Genomic DNA, 8,661 nt, shown 5'->3' with positions numbered 1-8,661 from the left:
GACCCAACTGGCAAAAGCACCAACTTCTGTATCTTTCAGTCCCACTTTCCAAATCTTTGTGGTCGTCTTACTGCCAGAGCTAAATGAGGCATCCAGATCAGATACAGACAACCAACCCAGTAAAGCTGTGAATGGTGGAGCCCCATCCCTGGGTATGAGGTGCAGTTCCCAGATGGAAAGAATTGATAGGGATATTAGCAGGAACCAAGAGCTACTTCTACAACATATAAGAAGAGTGTGACGTTTATCAAATTAAACTGTAATGACTATCAAAATGGATAAATATACACTTAAGATAATAGTTTTTCAGCAGTTTAGGGACAGATTATCCCTGTGTTTAGCAAGACAAATAACAGACATGCTCAGTTTTCCCTTCTAATTTAGATACAATCATCCAAACTCTTTCAGTTTCTTAGAAAAGTGAACGTTGAATTTTAAAAATCATCTCAGTCAGCCCTATTGTTTACTTTTTTCCTCCTGAGACTTTTGTAGGATCTTAGGAGCATCAACTATACTGATTTTTCTAGGACCTTGAAAGCTTCACTGAATAGCAATTTTATAAAAGAATGGAGTAGCTTTTCTGTGTAATGGTATAATTCTCAAAAATATCTGGGTTCAATCCTGTTGCACAAATAAGCTAATGTTTCTTTCTGAGCCATTTAAGCTTTGGAGTTTCGACTGCACTTAAAGAAATGAATTTTACTCTATTACCAACGTGATGAAATTAATAATGCCGTTCCTTTAACTGCTGCACTAGAGAAGCTGTTGATTGCATGTTAGCCTTATTCACATCATTATTCAGAATTTACCAAGAACTACAGTGACTCTTCAAGTGACACACAAATGAGCAAACACCTACAAAGCCCACTGACTTTGCTGAATAATTACACATTTGCCCTTTATTATTTTTTTTAAAAAAGAAAACACCCCTCATTGTTTCTGTTCTTCATGGAGCAGCATCATGAAGTAACTGGGTGACTTTTGAAGGATACGGTTCACTAGGGAAAGAACAGTGTTTAGTGGCTGTTATAAAAGGCCACACTGGTCAAAACAGCAGTTTTACTTTCTCCCTTCTTATAATAACCAAGCAGTTAACTCATTTAATGAATTCCTATTGTTGGTCCATGTGATTGATGGATGGAGAGCAGGAAATTGCATGCTGAAGGGACAGGCTTTCATTGTCTGGGGAACTAACTGCTGAGCTGGAGCAATATCAAGGGGTTTCAGCACCAGCAGAAATGACAAAAATAGAATGGTATTCTTTGTGCATTCACTTGAGCTTTTCGATGAAGGGCCAATACCAGCTGAGCAAAAAGGAGGCAAGCATGGAAGTCAGTGAAGAGAGGATGCCTTGCCTTTTGGCACACTGGTAAATAGCATATGTGGAAACACCACAGTTGATTCACAAACTACACCTTTCTTGTCCTTTCTTTCTTTGGGGGAGAAGGACATCCGTGGAGCCCTTAAACATCTGCTGAAGTATACAAGCAAGGTTCAATGGCATTCCCGCTACAAAAACATGCTATGTTGCCTTGACTAGAATTGCACAGGGAAGGAAAGCAGGGCTTTCTGTGTGCTTAGATAAGGGGAAACTCTTGAATGGATCTCATTATGTTACATTAATTAAGGAATTGTGGACGGTATCCTTTGTAATCATAATCAATTCAATTGCATGTGGTTTATGCAAATATGAAGATGGTATCTATATACTTAACAAGATTAATTCACTCAATATTTGTCTAATTGAATTTTACAAGGTACCCAGGGCTCTAACTGAAGTTTATTTTATTACATGTACAAAAACCTATACCAAGAATCCCACTGTTCACTTCCAAGGAACCTGAACAAAAGAAGTATAGTCAGGTTAGACTGAAATGGCCAATTTTGAATATAAGATAACCGTTAATTTAGCTGCAATTTATTTCTTTTTTTAAACTTCTTTATTGATTCTTTGGTAGTTTCACCTCATGAAACCCAATTCTGTTCACCTCCTGGTTCTCCCAATATCATCCCTGCCATGCCCCTCCAGGTTAGGAAACAAATCAATATAAGTAAGGAAGCAAACAAAAGCAAAAACAAACAAACAAAAAAAAACCAAAACAACAAAAAAGCAAAACCCATAACAATCGAAAAACCTCTTTGCTTTCCTTTTCTTGTTTCTCCAATATCTCTTCATTTACCCTGGTGACAATGGTGGCCAGTCCCTCCACCCAGAGCCAGTATGTCAACCAGAACCAAACTGCTGCCAAGGACCCTGTGTGGGTCCATCGTCCAGCTACATCTGGAGTCTGTGTGGATGTCTGTAGCCTATGTCACCTCAGGAGATTTTAGGAACCATGCAAGATGAAATTAGAGGGCCATGTTGAGTCAGACATGTCTTTCAGTGGCCCTTGGAAAACTGGCCTTGCCTCTCACAGGGCACTACAGCAAAAGAGTTGACCCCTGAACACTGGAGAGATGGCCCCCTTCCCTTCACCACAGGCCAGAGTAACCAACTCTGAGGGCATACATGTAGGAGAGCTGAGTCCACCCCCTTGTCCATAGTAGGTGACTCAGGGACCTGGACTGACCACATTTGCTACTTTCCAGGCCCACAGCCTGATCTTTGGTTGAGCCACCCTAGCATCTACCCCATCTGGGACTTGCTGAAGCTGATAAAGGGACTGGTTCTGTGGAAAGATACTCACAATGTCTCCATGACATGTGAAAGCCACAGGATATCCCAGGGAAGTTCTGGTGAGAATTCAGTGGTAATGGTATACCAATACCCAGAGGCCTTGAACCAGACCAATGATTCATTGCAATAATCATTTGCCAGTAAAACTGATAGGACAAAGAGATATACTATGTGGTACACTGAGATCTATTTCTTATAGTAAATTAGGTTCATTCAATAAGATAAAGCTCAATGTAGGTAGGTTAAATTAATTCCACTCATTTGATATCATGAAATTAGAAAGATTTCCATAGTAAAAATAAACAAAAAACAAACCAGTAAAGAGGCAGCCTATAGAATGGGAAAAATTTTTGCTAGCTATACATTGGATATAGGATTAGTATCTAGAATGTACAAAGAACTGAAAGAATAAATGAACAAGAAGCAATCAAGAAGCCTAATCAATAAATGAGTAAATAAAATGAGCAAAAGTTCTCAAAGTATGAAACACAAATAACCATCATATGAAAAGATGTTCAGTTTTACTAGAAGTCATCAATGAAATTCAGATTAAAACTAGATTGTTGGAAATATTATCTTAGTCAAAATGACAGTGACTTAGATGGCAATAACAAATGTAGGCAAGATTCAGACAAAAGAGTTTCTCCATGTGGTGATGATAGAAACGTGAAATAGACTAGCCACTATGAAAATCACTGTTGAGGTCCCTTACAAAGCTAAATTATGATCTGCCATACAACTTATCTATACCTCTCATACGTATTGGCCCAAAGCAAGGGGTCATTCCCAGATTTGACAGGTCCAGCAGAGGATCTAAGTAGTAGGTAAGGGATGGAATGAGCCAGGAATGATGGTTGGGACTAGCAGCTAGAGTATTTCTTTATTTATACAGAATTTGGTAGGCAGGGATACATTATGTTGTTCCAAATTATAAATCATATCAATTTTTGGTTTTGGACATGTGTTTCACTTCTCCTTGCTTTCAGTCATCATTCATAAACTATGACAGAACAGAGTTATCATTTCCAATCAATTTCCCTCAAGTTTTGACATCATTACTAAACAGACTTATCATTTTTATACCTTAACCTTCTACTCCAATATTTAAGAATCTAGAGACATATGACAGCCTGTTTTCAGGCTAGTAGCCTTTGTAGGTACAAGGACACCAGGCCAAAACAAAATCGTCAAGTCCACCCAGGCATAGTTCCATATTCCAAGCTGTGTATTATTAACTTTTAATGGTCATAGTGCCCAGGAAAAATTGTCAGGCCAAAGCTGTTGCAGCTATTATTCAAATTCTGGCATAAAGCAATATTTGTATTTTATATCACGATAGAATTTGTTTACATGTCTAATTCTGGGCATTCTGCTGTTCCTTGGTTATGACACCTCATGGCTCTCTAACAGGATCCCTAAAAGTCCGACTTGTAGGGATCCCTTCAGGGTTCAATTAAAGACACCACAATAAGTGAAAGAAGGGTTAGCAATCAGAGGGTTAAGAAGTTTACTCACATCATAAGCCATCTGTTTATGTTTCTTTATTCTTTTTCTTTCAGTTTATTCTCTAAATTGTTCTCCTTGTTTTCCCTTTTTCTCCACATTACAAATATTCCCTGTCATCAACACCCTCAAAACTACCAATTCCCCAGTCTTAGCAGGTTCCTGGACTGGAATTCTTTTGCCTCATAAAAACTAGATAAGAGTTTTCGCACACACACACACACACACACACACACACACACACACACCCATAGCTGTCAAGTCAAAGGTGGAAATGGCCAGTACATGTCTGGTGAACACTTCAGTTGAGAAAGTTAGCTAATAAAGGAGTTAAATCATTAGGGAATTTGAGAGGAGAGGTTAGTGTGCTAAACTACGTTTCTAGGTGCTTAGTAAATAGTTAAAAGGATTATTTTCAGTAAAATTATGAATAAGGCTTGAGAGTAAATAGCAATAAATTTCCTGAACTAAAATCATCAGTAAACTGAGGTGAGGGTGAACATAAGGAGTTAAGAATCTGTGGAGTGAGGTAAAACCAGAGCAGCAGCTTGGCAGGTAGTCATTCTCTCTCTGATTATCTGCAAATATCTTAAATGCAGTGGTCTTGCCTGGACACTAAACACTGGCAAAATGCCTGCTGATAAAGATAATTGCAGGAAGGCAGATCTCTGAATTTACCTAGGAGAAAAAAATGAAGGCCTGGCACTGGGAAACTGTTTTTGCACACAGCCCAAAGGCACAGGAAACAGTTCTGAACTATGGGAATTAATTCCCAAATATGAAACAGAAGGTGAGTCAACTACAGCAAAAATCTACAGCAAAAGACAGTTATTTTATTCACAAAGCAATACAGCCAAAAAACTTTGCCTTTTGGTTTAACCTTTACCAGGTCCCCAGGCTCTGATACGTCACTCGTGAAAAGATGTCTGAGCAATTACTGTAAAATGTTGTGGCTTCCAGCAGCTCTGTATAAGATAACTTTTCTAAGAAAGGAAGATTCTGATATCTCATTCTTTTATCATCTTTCTATGTCATTTTTTTGTTCATTAATGTAAGTCTCTGTGAAGGGTAGAAGTGACTTCAGTTTATCTAAATTTGTTGCTGTATATGGGAATTATATGTAATATGTAATTGCCTGAAATTATAGTGAGAAGACACTTGCAGTCTTGATTGTGGCCAACTCCGCTCGCCCATCGAATCTTGTTGACCTTTTGGAGTTTACTTTGTTTTGAATATCTTGTTGCTGTACAGGGACAGATGTTTCAAGGATAGTTCTGGCTTCTTTATATGTATCACAACCTCCAAGGCATAAAGAAGACCTTCAGTTGGCCTAAAAGAGGGAAGGGTAGTATGTGCAGGGCTTTCCTGGGAAGCTCAGACACAATAATCCTGGGAGCAGGCAATAAGGAGTCATATGAAATTTTCCATCAATCCAATTTTTACAAATTTTACAAATATTAAAAGTCACCCAAATATGCAAGGGGTGGAGATGAAAACCCAAAGTGGCATGGGAGCCTCCACATGGCTCAGGTTTACTGGATCCTGGTCAAGCAGCTATGCTGGCTTTAGACTTCTGCTGTTCCCATCAGATACAGCTGTGCTACTAAAAGACTCCAAATCAATGGACCACAGAGACACTTACTCATCAATGTTTTCTGAAGTACTGTTCATAATAGCCTGTTATACAACCCGAGCAGATGTCCAATGTACAACAACATAGAAATATATATATATATATATATATATATATATATATATATATATATAATGCTTTTTTGTTTTTGTTTTTGATTTTTTTGTTTTTGTTTTTTGAGATAGGGTTTCTCTATGTAACAGCCCTAGCTGTCCTGGAACTAGCTCTGTAAACTAGGCTGGCCTCAAAGTCACAAAAATATGCTTGCCTCTGCCTCCCAAGTGCTGGGATTAAAAGTGTGCACCATCACCATCCGAATGTACAATGATTTTTAAGCCATAAAGAAGAATGAAGTTATGTCATATGAAGGAAGATGAATGTAACTGAAGTTCTCCTTTTAGGTGACTTAATATGGATTCAGAAAAACAAATATATATTTTCTCTCATTTGTGGTTCCTAAATATTGTATTTAAATTCATGTTTGTGCTTACAACATGAAAATAGAAATGAAAGTGTCTTGAGGAGCCTAAGGAAATAACAGGGAGAGTCTGGGAAAGAAACTGGAGGTGGACACTGGAGATCACCTTCACAATTCAATGCATACTTTAATGAAAAAAGTTGATATGGAGCACAGTAATACGTGCAAGGATATACAAAGTGAAATTTAAAAGTTAATTATTTTAAAGAAAAAAATAAAAATAGCCTAATTCTACCTGAGTTATATAAGCAACACATTCTTGGACTTGACAGAAATTGTCACAGAGTGCATAAAAGAGTTCTGAAATTTACGTATTCAGTAAACAGGATAACTGCATTGCACCAAGCACTGAACAGCGGACTTGAGAGTCATTTCGAATATTGCCTAGCAAAGAAGGAAGATGAGATGGAGTCTGTTAGAAGTGCTTCCTGTTAAGCTTGTTCCACAGGAATGGAAGGAGACACCAGAAAATGAAACTCACATGCTGTATAACACACCCATTTGAGATGTTCAGAGGAGTGCTAAATAGAAAGACATGAAGTAAGGAAGATAAGAAAGACAGCAAGAGTAAGTGATTCCAGATCAAAAGGAAAATGTAAAAGTCTGAGTAGTTAGAGACACTTGTTGGCCAGTGTCAGGAAACTCTTGCTTTTACAGCTGTGGATGTGGCGATGATCAGGACCATGAGCAGAACATCACAGAAGGCTAAAATCTCAACTGGAATGTACATTGGAAAACAGTAAGACTCAGATGTGTGGGATGGTGCATAGAGCAGCAAATTCCCAACCCCAGGTTCTTTTGACACTCTTGGATCTATGACTTTGCTACTCCTTCTGGACAGAAGTTTCCTCTTTTCTCTGCTTGGAAACAAGGTAGAAATCTCTATCTTGAATACTCATTTAAAAGTCCAACTTCATCACACTCCTGACTGCCAGAGCAATAAATAGCATCAATATGGCAACATTAACTGGTCAGTGAGGTGCTGGGACCCAAAGAGCAGAGCTGATTACATCCATGAGTAGCTTTGTAATTTTCCCAAACACTAGCAAGATCCAGAAGACAATAAACAGGGTTTGATGGATTCTTCAGGTGCTAAACTGAGAGGTTGGGGTGTGTGTGAGTGGAGCAGATGTCTAGATAATGGTCTTTGATTCAGTGGTACTGCCATGCAGCATCTTAAAATTTGGTAAGGACTCAAGTAGTTTTGCAGCTATGATGGCTGAATGGAAATTAGAAGTCAAATGAATTAAACAGAATACAAATAAAACCACAGAGCAAATAAGAGAAAATAGGAATGAAAGAGAATGGTCATTAATATAAGATTGGAAAATTCAGCAACTAACCCTGTTTGATGAGTAGAGTTAGAGATGATTGTTTTGACAAAGTAGTATATGATCTTCTTGCAAGAGGAACATAACATCATTGGGAATATAGAGGATGAAATTTCCTCCATATGTGAGAAAAATCAAGAGTATCCTGTTATGAAGCAGGGCTTAATAATATAACTGAGAGTGGCAGAATCTCAGGATATCAACACCAACTACTACCACTGTCAAAAGCAGACAGATTACAATGGAAGACATGAACAACAAGACTGGTAGGGCAATCATGTAACAGGAACCACAAGACATCATAGAAACAGCTTAAGAAAACCTGTCTTCACTGCAGACAGAAAATTTGGTGTGCTAGAAGACAATCACTTCACTCAGGTAATCAAAATGAAGCAAGGAGGGAGGCTGAATGCTGCTAGGACCAGTAAAGTACTTCAAGCTATGCCAGTTTTGTTTTCTGAAAGATGGCTGAAAGGAAACTAGAATCACAGGGTACTGCATGTCCTCATTAATGGGCAAATTTATATGCAAGTGATTCACAAATGGATGAAAGATTTACATAATAATTCCAGAAGGGGATGTAACCTTTTCTTCATAGGAGTCATATGGTAGAATGATGGGAATAAAAAGATTTCAAGGACTACTTGATACTAGGTCTAAGTTGACACTGAAGCCAAAGATAAAAAGAAACTAGTCGTCAAAGCAATATTGTTCCAACATCATCAGTTGATTGATTCCAATAATCTCTTAGTGGAAATTTCTCTGGCCTTGAGACTGAACAAGCAATTAGTATAGATGTATTCAGTTGTTGAAACTTCCATGTGTATTAATTGGTCTTTATTGGTAGAGAGATGAATACTTTTACTCATGTACTTTCTCCTTTTAATTCAATCTAAGGCACTTCCCTCCAAACACAATATCAACCACAGTTACAGTGAATTTTCTTAACAGAATTGAGATATTCCCTTAGGTGTTCTCCAAAGAACAAGAGGCTTGTCTAGGGAATTCTGAGCTTTTTAGGTTGGCAACATTAACCATT

The sequence above is a fragment of the Microtus oregoni genome, unplaced genomic scaffold (genome assembly GCF_018167655.1).
Source record: "Microtus oregoni isolate MIOR12 unplaced genomic scaffold, Mior012 000002F_ref0000024, whole genome shotgun sequence".
NCBI lineage: Eukaryota > Metazoa > Chordata > Mammalia > Rodentia > Cricetidae > Microtus > Microtus oregoni.
The sequence above is the reverse complement of the archived record's forward strand: the minus strand, read 5'-3'. Positions refer to the sequence as shown.